Source organism: Panthera onca, chromosome E2 (assembly GCF_046562875.1).
Source record: "Panthera onca isolate mPanOnc1 chromosome E2, mPanOnc1 haplotype 2, whole genome shotgun sequence".
Lineage (NCBI taxonomy): Eukaryota > Metazoa > Chordata > Mammalia > Carnivora > Felidae > Panthera > Panthera onca.
In genome coordinates this window covers 50,234,668-50,256,435 of record NC_138353.1, presented here as the reverse complement: position 1 = coordinate 50,256,435, position 21,768 = coordinate 50,234,668, and the positions used below count along the sequence as shown (strand labels likewise).

Below are 21,768 nucleotides of genomic sequence, written 5' to 3'. Positions count from 1 at the left end.
GAGAAGGCAAAAGGCAATTTGCAAGAGACAAAAATATGCTCACTTCATAATTTGGCCTGAAGCTGGTTGTGTAAACATAATAACAGTTATAGAAAGAGTGAACCAGAGCTAGTGACCTATTTTACAGTTTTTAGACAGACAATAAATTAAAGCCTATCCTCATTATTCAAAGATTCTGGGGGCGCCTGGGTGGCTCAGGCGGTTAAGCGTCCAACTTCGGCTCAGGTCATGATCTCACAGTCTGTGAGTCCGAGCCCCGCATCGGGCTCTGTTCTGACAGCTCAGAGCCTGGAGCCTGTTTCAGATTCTGTGTCTCCCTCTCTCTCTGCCCCTCCCTTATTCATGCTCTGTCTCTCTCTGTCTCAAAAATAAATAAACATTAAAAAAAAATTAAAATCAAAGATTCTGTATGTGTAAATTCATCGACTCACCAAAATTTACTCGTAATCCCATAATCAATATCCATGGTGCTTTTGTGGCCATCTGTGAACATGCACAGAGGCAAAAATTTGGGTTGGCCAAGGTGCAAGTTGCCAATGAAGTTCAAACAAGACAACATTCCGCTTTCCTGCTCCAACTCTCATACCGTAAACCAAGTGTCTTTTTCATGGTCTACTTAGTGTCACAATTTTGCATTTTTATACTTTTGTTGGTGATTTTGCTGTTTAAAATATCAACTAAGCATTAGTGTCAAAGTACCATCTTCTAAAGTGCTGGGGTGTGCCTCATGGAGAAAATACTGTGACAGATAAAGCTTTGACTAGGCCTGATTTACAGTACTGTTGACCATGTGTTCAGTGCTAATGAGTCAACAGTACATATTAAATAAAGTGTCTTTAAACAGAAACATACAAAAAATAAGTTATGTGTTGACTGATTGATGAAAATGTGGCCAGAAGCTGGCAGAAACCTAACCCTGTATTACTCCCAGGAGCGCAGCTCAGTATTTGCGAATTCCACATTCATGAAGACTTCACAAAACGCAACAGTCACGCATAATGATAATTAACTATATTTATTGTACGGCTCTTACTGTTTTAAGTAGACTAGAAGAATCTGGAGTAGGAATCAAGGCAAATCAATAAAAAGCATTATAATGTCATAAAAAATGATCTTTAATAAAAGATTCATAACTATGCTTCTAACACCTAAGTTTCAAATGCTACAAATTGTGCCTGTCAGGTGTCAGAATAATCCACATGTGCGTGTTCACTGTATTTATGCCTTAGACTATTTTTCTTTAAAAATATTGTAGCTAGTTGAATAGTGACTATAAATGAAATCACTGATTTTTAAGCATTTTAAATGCACACTTCAAATGTAACTCATGTATTAAACTATATGTTTTCCCTGTGGTTCCTATTTTCTAATTTTACCTTATATTAGTTATTTTAGGAGGAAAAAACAGCCTAACTATGACTTACATGCTGATTAATCATAATCAAAGAAAACTATTTGAAAATGTGTTACCATGTATGCTTTCATATTTTTGAAATTCTTTTTCAGGGCCTAGACAAATGTAGATGATTTTGAGGTTATAATGAAGCCTGGCTGGCATGACCACTTCCATCACTATCCATGAGTATCCCTGTAAGAGGTGAAGGAATCTACCTCATTGTGAAGACACCAGGAGTTCAATCTCACGGGGGGCTGGGAAAGCGAAAAGCAAGTCAGTCAAAGCCAGAGCTACGTGGCCCATGGGGTCGAGTGTCACTTAGCCCCCTGAGATGTGGGGCTGAAGAGAAGATCCACCCCCTTATTTCCCTTCTTTTCTCCATTTCACTCCTTTTTCTTCTCTGTCAGATCTGCCTTTCCTTCCTTTTCTCTATTTTGTGGTAGCAGCAAACTTTGGTCTCCTCCTTCCCCACTCCCGACACGAACGCTCCTTTATCAAGAACTGGCCTCACTTGGGCCTGGACCACCTCCTTTCAACTGAGGCAAACGAAATCGCATTAATCTTGATACTTGATTTAACTTGGTCCTAACGGTGTTCATCATTGCTGGCTTTACTGCAAGGAAAATTATATTGTGCAAGAATAGAAACTTGACTATGAAAAATCTAAAGAGGGGAAAACCTGTATCTGGCACTAAAAATTTTATGGTCATTTTCAAATATATACCCAAGTAGGGAGAAGAGAACAATAAAAACACATATATCTGATTTTAAAAATTGCTAACTCGGGGCACCTCGGTGGCTCAGTTGGTTAAATGTCCAACTTGGGCTCAGGTCATCATCTCACGGTCCATGAGTTAGAGCCCCACGTTGGGCTCTGTGCTGACAGCTCAGAGCCTAGAGGCTGCTTCAGATTCTGCGTCTCCCTCTCTCTCTCTGCCCCTCCCTTGTTTGCGCTCTGTCTCCCTCTCTCGCAAAATCAAACATAAAAATTTTAAAACAATAAAAAATTGCTAACTCATGGCCAATTTTATTTCACCTATACCCACGTCCCCTCCTTTCCTACAAGATTACTTTAAATTCAGTCTCAGACATCCTGTGATTTCATACATAAATATCTCAAAATAGATCTTTAAAGGATAAGGATTCCTTCTGAAACAAAACTGCAATTTAATGTTAACATCTAAAATACTGACAATAGTTCTGTAATATCACCAGCGTCCTGAGATGACCGCTCATCTTTGGAAAGCGGCTGTGTTCATGGACTATTGTTCCAACCAGAATACCAAAAATTTCCACAAGTTAAATTTGGTGATGTTTCTCTTAAGTGCCTTTTTACCTATAAGTCACCTCCCTTTCATTTTCTTCCAGTTTGTGTAGTGAAAAGTCCCTGACCATTTGTCTTATTGTTTCCCACAGTTTGCTGACTGCCTCTCTGTGGTGTGTCAGATACGTCCCTTTGTTGCCCTCTAGCTTATAGACCCGGAGGTAGATTTTGAGACTTGATTTGACTTGGGTTGGACTTTTTAGCAAGAGTTACTCAAAGAACACAGTGTATACATCTATCAGGAGTGGTGTTACACCCGGTTGCCTCTGTTTTTATAATGTTAGCGATCAGTACGTTATTTCATTAGCGGTTAAAAAATGGTGATATTCTGATTCTATCATCCCTTTCTCAAAACCTTTTCTAAAAAATCTAAATAAAATACTTCTGTGAAAAGAAACTTCCTCTCAACGAATATTTGGTTACCCTCTGATGCAATTTAATCAGAAAAAGTAGAAAATACTTCATTTTTCTTTTTATGAACTGATGTTCAGAATAACAAGTTAATTCCCTAGCATCTTCCACTGATGGTGAATAAGGAAATTTTCATATCATTAATTCATAAATGTTTAACTTACTTGGTGTTTTAACCCATTTCTAGTATTATTCTTATAAATGTTCTAATTGTTTCATTTTGGCCAGTGAAATCCTTTCTGAGTTGGTTTCTGGGTCTTTTTCACATGACTCCAATTGTCTGATTAAAACCTAGTGTTCTGGCATAAGATATCCATCCCACATATATTTTGTGTATTTCACACCCCAGATCTGGATTCAGCCGTTCTCCATAGGGAGTCCTTGATCCCCTCAGAGTAAGTGGTATTTGGGGTCTAGGTACCTGAGGTCTGGGGGTATTTGGATAAAGGGGTATTTGGAGTTCAGGACTGTAGGAGATTTACTTAACCTCTTCAAATTTTAGATTTCTCTTTTATATTGAAATTATGATTTCTAATGATACTAATAAAATCACTTAACTATTTTATCAGGATTAGTTTTAGAATCACAATACATTTTAAATAAAATATAACAAGTATCACTAACAAAATGTGATTATTAAAAGGACTTCTAAGACATTTTTGTCCACAGGATCTAAAACAGTAAGGACACATATACTGCTGTGTTTTGAAGCCACTGAAATAATTCCTGTGTATTTATGACTTTAACTCAACATCAAGGTTTATTTGTTTCATTTTCATTTTCATTTTTAGAAATAGCTCCAAATTTTTTACTTAATTTGGTGTATAATTATTAAATTGTGCATACCACTTAATAGTCAAATCCAAAAAACCAGGTATATTCAGAAAAGTGTGGCTTCTATTCCTACTACATCTCTCCCCTTAGAATTTATCATAGAAGTAGCTTTTTTTAAATGTCTTGCTTATCCATTTACTTAAAAAATATAAACTAATATGTAAATATATGTATACATTTCTGTTCCCTTTATTTAAATAGATGGCAGTAGACCATGCCCACTTTCTTCACCTTGTCTTTGTCAAGGTTATCAAACAAATGTGAGGGGCAGGAGTAAGCCACATGTTCATCTTTTTAAATGGTCATCAGCCTTGAAGAATTTTCCAGATGAAAGCAATCATCCTATGAAGGAAGGGGAACAGTCCAGGATACCCTACAGCAAAGTTTGGGGCCTTTCCCAGCCTAGCCCCTCACATATCATTGGCCACCTGCCTTCTCCTTCCACTAGAATGATGTCAGAATTACTATCATGACTTCTCATGGAGGCAGCTATACAGCTCTCAGAGTCTCTGCCAGAAAAGGACTTGGGTGGGGAGACAGGGAGATTACTGCGTCTTGTGTCATGTGTCAGCTCTGGGGAATCTCTCCAAAGGGATTCCAGTGGCCTCTGTGTTGATGTCCCTAGGGACTGCTGGCATCTGGAGAATGTCAACTTAAAAAAAAAGTTTCCTTCATTAAAACTGTTAGATTTTAAAAGTCAGCCCATCTGATGAAATGCATTTTGGGAAAGAAAGTGTTGAAAGTACTGATAACTTCGGCTTCAGGACAAAGGAATTGTGGGTAAATGATAACGGGTGATCGAGAAAAGAGGTTCTAAGGTATGGAGAAAAACTTGAGCAGTTGCAGAGCACATTTACAGAGGAGAGTAACAGAAGACAAGGTCCAGGGCAGTCAGTAGTTAATAACAGTATAGTAACAGTTATAATAGCAGACATCTAACTTAAAGTAACTGAGTTCATGACAGATCATAATTTTTCCTTAGCATTCTAAGGGGCACATATTGATGCTTGTGGTGTGGAAGAAGCATCCTATATATATATGACTTCCTGAGCACTCATTGGCTCTATCCTTGGTAACTGCTACATCATCAGAACCTTTAAATATTTATGCATGGCTCAAGTACATGTTGTTATTTTCCAAGTAATGCCTATTGGTAAGAAAACAGCTTTTCAACTATATAGTAGTATCTCCAGTTACAAATAAGCAATTGATGAATATTTAAAAAAAAAAAAAAAGACATCTCTTAATCACATTTAGTTTCAAGCTCATTTCTTGGGCTTGAGTCATTTCTTGCTTCTTGAGTCATCTTATTGTTATACTTTGCTTGAGTCTATTCACAAAATCATGAGCTTTTAAAAAACAGGCGGAGAGCAGAAAAAAAATAGAGAATAAAATATAAGCCCATCATGTCCCTTTAAAATATAATAGCACTGATTTCAAAGTAATCTTGCAATCTGAAGGAAACATGAACTTAGTTTAAAACGTTCTTTTTCATCAATGAGACCAAGACCAATTATGTGATACAGAGAGGTGCGGAGTTTGACAGCAAAAACAAATCCTGGTCCTGTAGGCTTATGCCAGAAACAGTATGATTCCCTTAGCAAGCATAAATATCACCACCCACAATCCCACCAGTTTTCCACACTACATGCCACAAGCCCTCTAGATATTATTTCTTATTCAAATTAAAATAAATTATAGTGTATATCTAGCCCGAAATGCATTGGGTCATTTTGAACACATTTTCCAGCAGAATATAATGGACCTAGAATGTCTTGAGATACTGCAGTAAACCTGAGTTTCAGCTGATACAATATTTTTCTCAAAAAATATGTAGAACATTCACCACGTAACTCTGACTCACCACATCAAGTATTTGACTGAGTATCATTAAACTACACACACAAATATACTCATAGTCAAGGACTTCATACCCTGAGGTCATCAAGATGTACACCATTATATAGATGTTAAGCGTATCTTTTTAAATCTGAACTTATGCACAGAGAAATCCTTCACATGTCATTAACCCAAGTACAGTATAGGAGGTCAGAATATTACACATCCATGAATCAATTTAGAGAAAAGATGAGGACCACCGTCCTGGTCAGAACCAGCTAAGATCAGTCAGTAGTGATTGAAACTGATATGTGTGCACATAACTACTAAATCAGCAGCAGAATAGCAGAAGTCACTCAAAAGATGATGCCACCGCTTGGTTAATCTCCAGTTCTATTGGGAGGAAAAGCATGATTAATAGATGTATCTCACCTGAATGATAAAACAGCATCTGAGTAATTAGAGTGTGACCTCTGGCTGCAATGTACAAGGTATAATGGCAATAATAAGACGAAATCAGTGAGAGGAAGAGTAGCATATTTTGGAGTTAACTCAGCTAAAAGCAGAAATGGAAAAAGACAGAAAGTAAAACCAATGCAACTCCAAACTCCAAAGACAGTTGAAAAGATAAAATGGATTTTACAAATTAAATTTTTAAAGGAAAAGAAAATTAGAATGACAACTAGTGGAAGAAAACCGTCTCACCTCTACACTGTAGTGAAGTGAAGTAAGGTGTCAGTGCTCCTGTTGATTTCATTTTCTTTCAGGATATGTCAAGTTCCCTGGAATACCTTCCACAGTCACTTGCAAACATCATGATCCTCTTACATTCTTTTCTCCTATTTCCCATGTCTTTCTGTAAATTGGAGTGATTTAAGGACCAGAAAGTAGGGCTTGGATTTAATTAGATCCTATAATAGCTGTGGTACATTGCAGAGCGAAAGGCATCTGTGATGGCTAATTTTATATGTCAACTTTTCTTGGCTAAGGGTTGGATGCCCAGATAGCTGGTAAAACATGATTTCTGGGTGTGTCTGTGAGGGTGTTTCCGAAAGAGATTCACATGCCCCATGACATCCAAATTAGCACTTTGGGATCTAATGTGAAGTTTACATACTTTTCCCAAAATCTCTACGTCCATGGGGTCAGTAAGTATTTTTATAGGTCTCCTAGCAATTTCATATAATTTTTCCTTCTTCCTCATGAAAATAAGCCAACAAAAGAAAAAGAAAAAAAGAGAGGAAACACTATCTTCTCTTTTTTATGAATATCAGCAGGGAATAGCAAATCCTGCCCCCCTCGGCTCGGGTGCTCCCCAAACAACAGGTCACCTCATGTCCACGGCAATCTCTCTGCTTCTGTATCCTTTGGACGCTCTATAAAACATCCTGGACGTGGACCGCCTTCGCCTGCTCCTCTTTAAACATTTCCCTGCCCATATCTTGGTCCTTAATCATTTCTTATGATTGCACCACTTTTAAAATGGTAAGTGCTTATATTCTACTCTTTGATCGTAGGCCGCCAGGTATTTCTTTTTCTCCCATTCTTTTTTTTTTTTTTTTGATGTTTATTTATTTTTGAGACAGAGAGAGACAGAGCATGAACAGTGGAGGGGCAGAGAGAGAGGGAGACACAGAATCTGAAACAGGCTCCAGGCTCTGAGCTGTCAGCACAGAGCCCGACACGGGGCTCGAACTCACGGACCGTGAGATCATGACGTGAGCCGAAGTCGGACACCCAACCGACCAAGCCACCCAGGTGCCCCATCTTTTTCTCCCATTCTTATTTGCTGTTTAGCCCCAATAACTCCACTGTTCCTTTGACATCTTCCATCTCTGTGATGATTTTCTGTGTCAACTTGACTAGGTCACAGTGCTTAGACATTGGGTCAAACGATATTCTAGATGTCTCCGTGAAGGTATTTTTTTTATTAGACTAACATTTAAATCGGTAGACTTCTGAATAAAGCAGATTACTCTCCAGATGTGGGTGGGCCTCATCCAATCAGTGGAAGGCCTGAGTAGAAAAATGCCTGACTTCCCCGGAAGACGGGATTGTGGCAGCAGACCCCTTGGAACGCAAACTGCAACTCTTTTGTGGGTCCTCTAGCTTTCCAGTCTACCTTGCAGATTTTGGACTCATCAAACCTCCACAATCATATAAGCCAATTCCTTAAAATAATTCTATGTACATCCTGTTGGTTCCATTTCTCTGGAGAACCCCGACTAATACAGTCTTCTGCCAGGGCCCCCTCGACTTCACCTCCTCCTTCTTATGGTGCTAACTCTCTACTGCCCTTCCTCTATGCTTGTGCCAGCCCACAGTGTCCTTGTCCTGCTGTCCTCCACCACAGTTATGCCTGCACATTGCAACCCTGCATCAAACTAAGAATCTACACTCTCTGCTCCTGCACATGCGTGGTACCACAGGTGCCTGTTTGCGGTCTCCAGCCTAAGCTGCGCTCTCAGAGCCATGGGGAGGTTCTTTTCTGGGTCGGCACCCTGAAAACTCAGTGTTTGTCTATACATGTATCCAAGGGGGGTTGATTTTATGGGGAAAAGGGGACCGGACAGAACAATTTCTAATTTAGAGAAGTTTCAGTATTTATCTGTCATCTTTGACATGCAGATTTTTTTTTAATTGAGATGTTTTATTTATTTTTGAGAGAGAGAAAGCACAGGGTGCAAGCAGGGGAGGGGGAGAGAGAGAGGAAGTCACAGAATCCGAAGCTTAACCGAAGCATCCGGATGCTTAACCGACTGAGCCACCCAGGCACCCCAACATGCAGATTTTCAAGGAGAGTATAAACATCACTGTGAACTTCATTAATCCATGCATTTATTCTAATTTAAGGGTAGAAAATCTATTTCCAAAGTGACATCGTGAAAAAAAAATTTTTTTTTACCTCTTTTTATTTCAGAGTGTAAAGATGGAACCTCTATTACCATAATAGCTTTGCAGCTCTTGGGACACTCTTCTGCAACTTTCCACCAACTTGCTAAAATAAACACAAGTTTTTCCTGAAACTGCTATTCCCCAGCCCACCCCCAACTCATGATGACTCTGACATATTGTAATAAAGCCATTGCTCCCTGAGGATCTCTTTGCACCGCTCCAGCAATTTTTGTCTTCTCTCTCTCTTATTGAAAAAGAACCCTATTATTAAGTACTTAAAATGTTCAAGATTCCAAAGAGAAGACAACCTTTCGGTATGAGAGATTAATAATAACAATAAGAAATACAGAATGGGAGATAGGCGTTCACAGCCAAATAAAAATTTCATTTGCAGAATACAAATCAAATATGATTTCTTTTGAGCTGCATCTCTCTGATTTATAGACACAGCTCTGTAGAATATTTCCTAGTATTTTTGCTTCCTCTGTTCTCCTTTTCATACTCACAGCTACTTCTGCACAAATGCCCTAACATTTGAATCTTTTCTAAAGCATGACTCTTCTAAATTGGCCAAAGGATTATTCTTTGTGAATGCTTCTGAAAGTAGTTAGATGCGGATAATTATATACAAAGACAATCTTAGGCAATGAGGTATAACTCCTAAAGGCAATTGGGAATATGGATGGATAAAGACATTTGGTTCAAGTTCTGATTCTTATGACTAAGAGTTTTTCTTCTACATATTCATACAGAATATTATATGGATGCCTCATCTCAGTACATACACATACCTCTGCCTTGTCAACCGGCAGACACATCACCAGACTTTTGTACTTTGGACCTTAAGTAATCACAAAAGTGTTTCCTTTTACTATCACGGTATTATTCATATTTATTCCAAACCACATTAGCAAAAAAAAAAAAAAAAAAAAAAAAAGCATGGTTTCTATCTCCTAGAAATTCACAGCCTTAATTAAGAAATGGTATGCATTTTAGCCAGTAGCATTTGGGTATTTATTTGTAGTGAGTGTATAATTTGGAATAAAGGGAAATGTGTAAGTACAGTGAAAGAGAATGAAAAATACATGCATGCGTTTGAAATCCAGTCGATTAAGGTTATACAAACCATGCAAAGTAATCCATAAGGACTCCGTGGAAATGACACTATCACAGATGTCATTGGAAACAAGACCCTGGTGATGAGTTAGTGAACACAGGAGAAGTGATAGGGCAGGAGGGACCAGAAAGTAAGTGGTCAGAAGGCCCCAAGTTGGAGGGGATGAACTGAAGCATATTTGGCAAGCCTGCCTGAGATAAATGAAGAGTATACCCACAAGAGAAGTGTGAGAGCACAAGGCACCCTGGTGAATGTCCTAAGAGCAATCACTGAGTGGGGGAGTCCGGAGGTGTGGTTCACCCTACCCAAGGGAGCGGTCAATGAAACGAACCGGTTTTGGGGTTGGACAAGCCCTCAGGCCTGTCAGCCAAGCAAAACATTTCAGTAAAATAGAGTGGCATGCTGATTTTTGTACACCAAATGCATGGAGTCACCCCATCCCGGAGGCAACAACAAATGTGTATTAATCCACATATATGCCCTTCTACCTAGTCCTTTGCAGCGAGCCTTGGCCTTTACCTGCACAATGTTTGCTGATGAACAGAGCGATGCTAACTCTCCCACACTGAAAGCACTGAAAGCAAACCTACACCTTGAACTACAATACATATGTTGAGAGACAAAAAAGGATTAAATCCACAGTCTACTAAAGTTAGCATCATTCTACCGCCTGAGAGTAGATTATGTGTAAAATATGACCCTAAACCAAGGATCTGAATATGCACCACGGATTCCCTTCTCTCGGTATGTCGCAATACTGCTCTTTGCTAGCTTTGCGTACTTACCGATATTAGGAAGGAAGAGAGCTCAATGTAAAACTTTATAAAAGTTCTAACTATTCACATGAACTTAGGTCGGAACTTAGGATCTTAAATCTCAGTTTCTTCGGTATCAAAATATTACTGATCTACTTTCTTTATGGGTCGATGGGGAAGCATGCAATTTTGCAGCTGGAAGGGAATGAGACAGCACTCAGTAAGTACCTGGATTCCACCTGCACCCTCGTTCTGTAAGGAAACAAAAAGCACCACAATGAGGTGAGTTGTCCTTAGGGCTGTGCTGGTCATCTGCTTGTTTCACTTAGAACCACGTATCACCCTTTCCCTGCTCTGTTCTGAGGCATGCGAGGGCTGAGCGATGCTGACTGAGAATTGTAGGCTCCTGGTTTAGCAAGCTTCCAGCCCGGAGCTGGTGAGAGGTGGGCAGGTGAAGGGCAGGGAGGGGTCAGGATACTTCTCCCCACTCTTGCTCTGCCTGGGCAGCTTCTTGGTAGTGGCTGAGTCTTTTTTTCACAAGGCTCCTGCTCCCAAAGGACACCCTTGCTTCTCCAATCCTCTACTAGGAAGCCGCTGCCAGGATTCTAGCACTAATAGACAACGTCAGCCTCTAAGCTCTGGAGGCATGACCTTCTCATTTTTTCCCTCCGGCCCTTGGCGTTATAGCATCTTCCTGCTGTCACTAAGCTCTGAGTCGTCTCACCGCCTCACGTTTGGCCGATCAGCTTTTCCATCACCTGTAACCAATTTCCTCTGATGACTGTGCAGTTTCAGAGGCCTGGAGTGATTCTGGTTTTTCTGACTGGGCACTGACTCAGAGATCAATTTAGCATCAGAACTCAAGTATTTTTTAATCTGTAATAACATGATCAAAGACTAATGACATGCACGTCAGACTGCCACCCACCCATTAGACAAATATATTTTTTAGACCACTACTAAAATAAGCATTAACAAATATCATATGATGCTACAGACTGATAACTCACGTAGGCTTTACAGTATCATTAAATATTATAGCATTATACAACAAGTAGGAAATAGTCACTGTTTTTCTTAAAAATTTGATAATTGAATTATTTCCTACCTGTTCTCCTCTATTTGTTCTCCTTTGTTTCTTCCACATCCAGATTGCTTTGCCCTATTTGAAACCTCATATAAATCTAATCTTTACTTGTGCTTCCATAAATAAACAAATATTCCATCCATCGCCCACCCCCCCCCATCTCTTCCTCTTCAGTCCCTAAGATTCACTCTTTAGCATCAAATGTCCGCTCACTTTCAAAATTTCACATCAGTTTTGGAACCCACTCCAGAAACGGTAGTATATTCTTGCATCATCTGTTTTTGATGGCCATAAGTTATTCCATCGGGTGGAGGTGCTATAATTTATTTAAGCGAGTGATATACGGCTGCTGGGTTCAATCAATATCATTTTGCTGCTGCAGACAACGTTGCAGTGAATATTCTTGCATACATTTCAAATGTACAATGTAAGTGAGCTTGCAGGATTAACCCCTGGAGTTTGGGTTACTTTTTGGTGCAGATTATATACCTGGATAGATTTAAAGCATTAGGCAACACTGTTTTGGACCCCCTATGGCAATGTTTTCTGTGTCTTAAATCATTTGGGTTCTCCTTCAAAATGCTGATTTCATACACACAATATTTTGACCTGTAACATAGGGGATATAGAAGCCAGGTTCCTGAGGAGCAAAATCTTGCCCCATTTAGCTGTGTGGCCTTGGGAAAATAACCTTCGCATCTGTGTTTTCGTATACACAAACTGGGCATTATCAGAGTTCCTAACTCACTGGATTGTGAAGATTAACTGAATAAATATATAATGCATGCAGAATAATGCCTGGAGTATTTCTTTTTATTTGAGCAAATAATCCCTCCACTCTTTTATTTATAGACCTTAACTTATATTATCTACAAACCTATCGACAGAAGATTCTGGGCCATAATAAGTGTTCATCCTTCTCGCTTTTTAGATGCTTTTCTTTAAAATCAATTTTTAGCTTCCTCTTGTGTTAAACAGTAGTACCCATAATACCATGGTTTTCATACCGTCGTTAAAATTTTGTAAGAAGAGTCATCATATTAAATGTGTAACTATTAAAACTAAAGAAGACATTACTTTGTTACACAAAACAACTTGGCAAATTATGTCCAAAGAACACTATAGTTCCAACATTCTCATTTATTCAAGTCTTTTAGGGAATGCTACCTGACACCTATTTTTTTTTCAATATATGACATTGATTGTCAAATTGGTTTCCATACAACACCCAGTGCTCATCCCAACAGGTGCCCTCCTCAATACCCATCACCCACCCTCCCCTCCCTCCCACCCCCCATCAACCCTCAGTTTGTTCTCAGTTTTTAACAGTCTCTTATGCTTTGGCTCTCTCCCACTCTAACCTCTTTTTTTTTTTCCTTCCCCTCCCCCATGGGTTTCTGTTAAGTTTCTTAGGATCCACATAAGAGTGAACACATATGATATCTGTCTTTCTCTGTATGGCTTATTTCACTTAGCATAACACTCTCCAATTCCATCCACATTGGTACAAAGGGCCATATTTCATTCTTTCTCCTTGCCACGTAGTACTCCATTGTGTATATAAACCACACTGACACCTGTTTTAATGCGTGTGTCTTCGATAATGAATGAGGTGGTAGATGCTTGCACATACTTACATATCATCCTTTCCTTTCTAGGCAGTGCCTGTTTATATTTTGCTTCCTTTTTAAAAAAAATAAAGCTTTATTTTTTATTATTAATTTTCAAGAGTATTTTGTACCTGCGCTAATAGAATCTTCGGAGATAATGGGCATGTTCTATAACTGCACTAATACAGTAACCAATGGCTTCATCTAGCTAGCTATTCAGCATTTAAAATGTGGCTAGCGTGACTGAGAGACTTTATTTTTATTTTCTTTCATTTTAGTTAATTGAGTTTTAAATTTAAATAGCACTAGATAGCTAGTGGCTACCATATTAGACCATCTTTCTCATTAGAAGGACTGAGTTAACATCTGGTTTATAGCTCTTTTTACCTAGCATTGATCTTTAGCCAAATCCTTCTTGCAACATATACTCGAGGAATGCACAGGAGTTTACTGGATCTAAGATACATCGGCATCCTGCTGATTATGCTTTGTACAGAACTAAGAATCTATACTTGGTTGTCAAGTGTGTTTATGGAGTAATCCAATGGTTCCCACACTTTGCAGCAAATTGGAATCGCCTGGTACTATTTCTTTAAAATCCCAGGGGCGCCTGGGTGGCGCAGTCGGTTAAGCGTCCGACTTCAGCCAGGTCACCATCTCGCGGTCCGTGAGTTCGAGCCCCGCGTCAGGCTCTGGGCTGATGGCTCGGAGCCTGGAGCCTGTTTCCGATTCTGTGTCTCCCTCTCTCTCTGCCCCTCCCCCATTCATGCTCTGTCTCTCTCTGTCCCAAAAATAAATAAAAAATGTTGAAAAAAAAAAATTTAAAAAAAAAAAAAAATAAAATCCCAATACCTGGTTTCCATCCCAAATACTATTTGATTGGCATGGATGCTACCTGGGTATCAGAATTCAAATAAGCGGCAACATTTGGGAACGACAGACATCACCTGTAATCAGTGAGTAACGTGGGAGTGATGAGATGCAGGCACGCCGAAACAAAAAGGGGGTTGGCAGGTATCTCTGAGGAGTTATGTCATTGGCAAGGTATGAAAGCTGAAGGTGCCCTGAAGCTGATGGCTTTCCTGATCTGTGGTGGTCACACCCACTCAGCCTTGCCCATCGTGACCACGTTTATCCCAATTCAAGTTGTGGGGATATTTAGAAGCTGTTCAGTGTAACTAAGCATCCATTATGCTGTTGCTGTGCACACTGTGATATTGCCTGCCCTGTATCTCTTTTTTTAAATATGAAATTGTCAAATTGGTTTCCATACAACACCCAGTGCTCATCCCAACAGGTGCCCTCTGCAATACCCCTCACCCACCCTCCCCTCCCTCCCACCCCCCCATCAACCCTCAGTTTGTTCTCAGTTTTTAAGAGTCTCTTATGTTTTGGCTTTTTAAATCTAAGTAAACTTGCAGGTGAATGAAATCCATTCAGTCAGTGTCAATCTGAATATCAATCTCAACCCAGGACCACTGCTGCTGGTGACTCAAAGTGGGCACTGCCATCATAGAGGCTACAAATATTTTTCAATTTATACTCTTCCTTTTAATATTGTTTATGTTGTTTTTTCATGCAGCTCTCTAAATATTATCTCATTTTTCATCATTTCCTCGATGGCACCTGGGTTTGGTTCTCTTGCTTAGAAAGGCATGTGCCTTCCAATATTATGTGTGTTATCTATTCATCATCTTGTGTTTTCTTCTATTACTTTTTTCTATGTCTGTATTATTATTATTATTATTATTATTATTTAGAGAGAGTGTGTGAGCAGGGGAACACAGGGAAAGAGAGAGATTCCCAAGCAGGCTCCATGCTCATTGGGAGGCCTAACGTGGGGCTCGATCTCAGGATCATGACCTGAGCCAAAATATAGAGTTAGATGCTCAAACAACTGAGCCACCCAAGAGCCCCTGTATTATTTTTAAATATTCAATTCATCTGGAATCCATTTTGATATAAAAATGTTACTTATTTTTCTAGAAACTATAGCTTACTAAGTTCCATTATTGACTATATACATTTCCTCACATATTTTCTTTTTTTTTCAATATATGAAATTTATTGTCAAATTGGTTTCCATACAACACCCAGTGCTCATCCCAAAAGGTGCCCTCCTCAATACCCATCACCCACCCTCCCCTCCCTCCCACCCCCCATCAGCCCTCAGTTTGTTCTCAGTTTTTAAGAGTCTCTTATGCTTTGGCTCTCTCCCACTCTAACCTCTTTTTTTTTTCCTTCCCCTCCCCCATGGGTTTCTGTTAAGTTTCTCAGGATCCACATAAGAGTGAAAACATATGATAACTGTCTTTCTCTGCATGACTTATTTCACTTAGCATAACACTGTCCAGTTCCATCCACGTTGCTACAAAGGGCCATATTTCATTCTTTCTCATTGCCACGTAGTACTCCATTGCATATATAAACCACAATTTCTTTATCCATTCATCAGTTGATGGACATTTAGGCTCTTTCCATAATTTGGCTCTTGTTGAGTGTGCTGCTATAAACATTGGGGTCCAAGTGCCCCTATGCATCAGTACTCCTGTATCCCTTGGGTAAACTCCTAGCAGTCCTCACATATTTTCAATGCTACGTGTATCTTAGGCAAATCCCTAAATGGTATTTGGACTTAGTAATGGATGTTCTCTTTTATTCTTTCACTATGTTTTCACGTGCCAGTATCAACATGTTTTAATTAACATAGATTTATAAAATTTTTCTAACATGTAGGTTCTCCTTACTACTGTTATTTTGCTAATTTATGTATTTGTTCATACTTTTTATACATGAAATTCAGAATGATTTCATTTTTATGAGTTATTTTAGGTAGAATGAGTAGCTTGTGATACTATTTTCCACTTCAAAACAGGTATGACTTGCCATTTAATCAAGTCTTCTTTTACATCCTTCAGTAATACTGTAAATATTATTTTTATATATCCTGTACATTTTTCTAAGTTTTACCTTGATATTTATTCATTTTTGGTCCTAGTTTAAGTGGAGTATGTATTCCTTTTGTATTGTCTATGTAGTTATTTATAAGGGGGAAGATAAATTACTGATTTTAAAAATTAATTTTGTTGTTAGGCACATTACTGAGTTACCATCTTAAAAAATAGTAAAATAATTCTCTTAGATTTTTAAGCATTATATTGTATCAATGCCAAATCTTGTCACCTCCTTTCTAGCTTTATATATTTTTCTATCTCTTTCTCTGATCAAAACATGCTTGTAAGTTCGGAACTTAAAACACCAAAAATTAGGAAAGAGAGCCTAATGCATTGGTTTACAGAGAGACCTAGATGCCTAGGTCTTAACAACAAAAGAGGCATTTCAAAAGGACAGACTTGTTCCAAGAGAGAACTCCAAATGTAGTCTCCCGAGGCTGGAACTAGAAAAGCCGGAAGTAGACATCTACGACATCAGATCACAGCGATGGCAAGAAAGAATGGAGAAAAGGGGGTCATGTTGTTATCACTGAACTGTGACATGGTAGAATGTGAGACGCAAGTTGGAACGTGTCTTTAACACGTTATTCCCTGGTTGATGATTCGAGAACGATCCTGAGTGTGAGTGTGCCCTCTGAGGAGGGCACCAAATCCAATCTCCTGTTAACTCTAATCACTCTGTTCAAATAATTTTTACTTCGCTTGCTTAGAGGCAGATCATTTTGAAGAATGTGAAACAACATTACCACTTGTCTTATATCACTGTTTATGTGTACCTGAAATGCATGGGAGTTCCCATATATGTATTTTGTGCATTACATATTGATACAAAGTTCCCATATATATGTGTGTCCAAAGAAGTGTATGAGAAGGGACTCACAGAGCACACTAGAGAATGAGCACGCGTGCGCGGAGGTGAAAGAAACCACACTACATGATAGAGAACGTGCCTAGCAAACTAACTGTTCAGACCCATGACTGAAGCCACATTAAAAACCCAGATGCAGCCACCTTTAAGCATGCACTACTAGGTTAATCATTTTCAAAAGGGTGAAGAAGTCATGATTAAATAGAAATACATCAAGAGATTTCCTGACGATACAAATAATAGCAACTTCCATTAAAAATGTCTTTTTGGCATCGGAGTAGAGGCCATCCAGAAAGACAGATGCAGCTTAAGGCATTCTCTAGGCCTCTGTCCAAGTACTGAGGCAAGTCTTGCGATGCATTCAACTTGATGGTTTGACACGTTGACATACACGGCATTAGTACTGTTGTGCTTTGAAACCCCACAAATGATTTTTGCAGGTTTAAGTTGCTAGAATAAGGGCTCGACAGAGGGGAAGGACGAGGAAAGATGTGTCTTGCATGGCATGGAGTCCAGCAAGCTTACAGCACCCCTCCCGCTTGTATTCCTGCCTCCTGGGGTTTTCTATTAAACTCCCCTGGCCACATGTTTATTTGATTTGAAACAAATGCATGTTAAAATCTTTGCAGGTAGTGTTTCTGCAGTGTGTGGCTTTGAGAGTTGACGACTCAATCATTCACAGTGATAATGGTGTGAATATTCTGGGACAGGTGATACTTCTACCTAATTGACTACATTACTATGTCACAGGGGCTCTGTGTTTTTCACAAAACAAACCCAGAATCATGACATTAAACACTTCTAAGTAAAAAACAAGGGGCGCCTGAGTGGCTCAGTCGGGTAAGCATCTGACCTCCGCTCAGAGCATGATCTCACTGTTCGTGAGTCTAAGCTCCACATCAGGCTCTCTGCTGTCAACACGGAGCCTGCTTTGGTCCCTGTCTCCCTCTCTCTGCCCCTCCCCAGCTCATGCTTTCTCTCTGTCTCAAAAATAAATAAAACATCAAAAAGAATTTTAATAATAAAAAAATAAGAAAAATAAGAAACAAAATAAAACTACTCTAACTTTAGAAATACGCTAAAGGTTTTTGTTTGTTTGTTTGGAAAACCAGGTACAAATGACATTCATAAAAAAAACAAAAAGCAAACTATTCTGTGTATAACAATCATATTTACCGAAACAATTCATAAAATTGGTACCATTCCCATTCCTTGCCTGTATAGTCTGGAGTGTCAAAGAATCTTGGGCATGTACCAGGGACCATTTGGATAATTTAGCTATAAAGGTCCTGCACATGTTTATCTATTTAAAATAGTTTCTAAGATGTGACTTTCATGATATCTTAGCAATTGTCCTTAAATGAGCAGAAATTACACCTTACATTCACTTTTTCAATCACTTACAATAAAACTGGCTGAAAAGCCCTTTAATCATAGATGTTGAGCGATTTTATTTTATCATTTTGAGAGAAACCATTTTAGTGGCTTGCATTTTCTAATTTTGTGAAATATTTACATGCCAAGTACTAGAGTAGTTTCTATAAATTACATTTATGGGCCTGGACTATAAATTTTTTTCTAAAGAAATGTTTTAATATGTGATTTTACAAAATATCATATATCTGTCAAGTTTACAGTTCTATCAAATATGTGCATGACCTGTAGAGACAATAAATACTTCATCTTTCTTTTTAAAGATTATTTGTAAGAAGCATCAGGGCCTTTTATTAAACCTTTCAGGTATATAGAAGCCATTGTTCTCTCCAGCGCTCGAGGTGGGATCAAATGAAGGGAGAATGAGGATCCTCAATGCAGCATTTCAATCCATGTTGATGGGTTTTATTTTATTTGTTTCTAAACTTACAATTGTCTCTTCTTCCTTTTTCCATCACATACTTGTATAATGGCTTATATGTTCCCTAACCCTCTTTCATAGATTTATTTCTATCATCTGGGGCAGAATGTGAAGCTCTTAAATAAAATGGGCATTTTTTGTACAGTCATAAGAATACCTTTTTTAAAAATGGGCCAAAAAATACCAAATAAAGAAAACGACTCTGGAAAATCTATATTTGTAAAATACAGCAGTGGGTTAAAGTCCTTACTATGTACATCAATTAAAAATTGTACTTTGGCTAAAAAACAATCCAGGTTGAAGTGATCTGTGTTATTCCAGGTGAAATGGCAAGAACTAGGCATAATTCACCATGTTTCATTCTTCCTGCTTTGGCAATTGTAGATTCACGGAGACGGAGCCTCCCTCGGAGAGGTACCTGCGTAACTGGGAGCAGGATAGAACTCAGCAGCCTACCTGGGATGAGCAGGCATCAGGAGGATGTGTGTGGTATGGGATGTGGGTTGTTTCACCTACATCGTAACTTCGGTGTAGTCATGGTACCTGTTGCACCAAGTCTTAATTTTGACCCTGACACTCAAAGTCATTCATCAATTTTCTTTACCATATCCAAAAGTATCATTCAGACCTTCCTGACCTTGACAGTCCATTCTGACCAGTAGATTTCCTGGTTCTTTTGTGGGAAACTGTACCTCTGGATATCGCCAAAGTCCATGCTGTTGTCTACTCTTTTCCAGCTACATGGGATAGCTTCCTTAATCCTTCCATAATCTAAGTTATGAAGCTTTTTCTTCAACACCCAGGTGAGCCCAGCTGTTTTGACAAAGTCAATCTACAATGATCTGCGTATTCCACTAATTTCCAAATCTCTAGAATTCTGTACCCCATGTTTGCATGCTTCTCTGAATCATTTTTTGCTTTGTTCTGATGTATTTTATCTCTTGATGACATTAACATGAGCTCTTTTAATACCTCTCAGATTTTTTTTTTCTTTACAAAGTTAGACCCAGAATAGGAGATCAATGTCTTCAAATCCATTCATTCATTGATTTTTTTTTTCTGTAATAACCTCAACAAAAGCGATATACCACAATGGGTACTAAATGCTGGAAATGCAGTTGAAAAAGATAAACCCTCTCCCATAAAAAGTTCAAAACTTATAGGGGGTAAAGAAATGTGCATCCTAACTCTAGGTATATTAAACTGGTAAAACATAAATGCACTAAAAGACATAACTGATTCTAGGAGGAAGCAGTCACTACAATAAAATGCATTTTTTATTCATTTATTCATTCCCTCATTCATTCATTCATTCATTCATTCAACAAACATTTAGCATTTGCCTGCAACAAGCCAGGAACTCTTAAGATCTAGAATGCCAAGGGGCACCTGGGTGGCTCAACTGGTTAAATGTCAGACCTTTGATACTGGCTCAGGTGATAATCTCACCGTGGTGAGATTGAGCCCATGTCAGGCTCCACACTGAGCATGGAGCCTGCTTGGGATTCTCTCTCTCCCTCTTTCTCTCTGCCCCTTCTCCCCCGCCTCAAAATAAATCAACATTTAAAAAAAAAGATTTGGGGCACCTGGGTGGCTCAGTCAGTTAAGCGTCCAACTTTGGCTCGGGTCATGATCTCACAGTCCGTGGGTTCAAGCCCCACATCGGGCTCTGTGCTGACAGCTCGGAGCCTGGAGCCTGCTTTGGATTCTGTGTCTTCCTCTCTCTCTGCCCCTCCCCTGCTCGTGCTCTCTCTCTCTGTCTCCTCAAAATAAATAAAGATTAAAAAATTTTAAAAATGAATAAACAAACAAATAAATAAATAATGAAAAAAAGATTTGGATGCTGAGATGACAGGTTGGAAGGTACAGCCTCTATTTTCAGGATGTTCACACTCAAAAGAGGAAGAGAATGAATAAACAAACAAATCAAAGCACAGCATAAAAAATAATATTACCTTGGCAAGTAATTATGATAGATGCCATCTGTCTTTACATTGATTAGTTTGGATTGGTTAAGGATATCATTATGCCTCTATGTCACCCTGAGAATCTCACTTTTTTTTTTTAATTTTTTTAATGCTTATTTTTGAGAGAGAGAGACAGACAGACGGACAGAGACAGAGTGTGAGCAGGAGAGGAGCAGAGAGAAAGAGACACAGAATCGGAAGCAGGCTCCAGGCTCTGAGCTCAGCTGTCAGCACAGAGCCAGATGCGGGGCTCGAACCCATGGAATGTGAGATCATGACCTGAGCTGAAGTTGGACGCCCAACCGACGGAGCCACCCAGGCAGCCCTGAGAACCTCACCTTAACAAGAGTAAGCAAAGGAAGGCAAGTGGTGTGGTCTAGGTTTGACTTGCCCCAAAATTGAATAATGGAGAAATAATTTTCATGGTTGATGTATCATGTTAAGAAATGTCAAAAACGTACATTTTACTTAACACATCTATATGTTAGCATGAATTAACCTCTACTTATCTAGTTTAAAACCCAATACTTAATTTAAAAAAAGAGTAAAGGATGATCCAAACACCTAGTTAAAATAAATACCTCATTAAGCTTTCATTGTTATTGGTTCATAATTACTGTTTATTTTATCCCTAGTTTGAATGGTTCTCATGAAATTAATTCAACCGTAATATCCAGTTTTTCTCGCTCTTCTACACTTCAGCTTGCTTAGGATTTTAAGGCAGCTTTTCTTAAAAATGCTTATAGGCAACTTCTTCCAGCCCAACTGTTGTTCTCTCTAGAGAAAGACCTGGGTTACTTCTTCTCAATTCAATTTACATCAATAAACACGCATTGAATGGCCACCAAATGCTTCA

At 38.9% G+C, this 21,768-nt stretch overlaps 1 protein-coding gene across 4 annotated transcripts in view; it reads right to left on the bottom strand.

Moving 5' to 3' along the window:
* CNTNAP4 (contactin associated protein family member 4) overlaps window positions 1-21,768 on the bottom strand; it is a 251,964-nt gene that overhangs the window by 152,762 nt on the left and 77,434 nt on the right. The window contains exon 1 of one of the 4 annotated variants that reach the window (XM_060650098.2): window positions 6,510-6,637. The exons of the other annotated variants lie outside the window; for them this stretch is intronic. The gene's annotated coding sequence lies outside the window, so the exon portion shown is untranslated. Of the gene's footprint in view, window positions 1-6,509; window positions 6,638-21,768 lie in introns of those variants that run through there. 4 annotated transcript variants of the gene reach the window in all.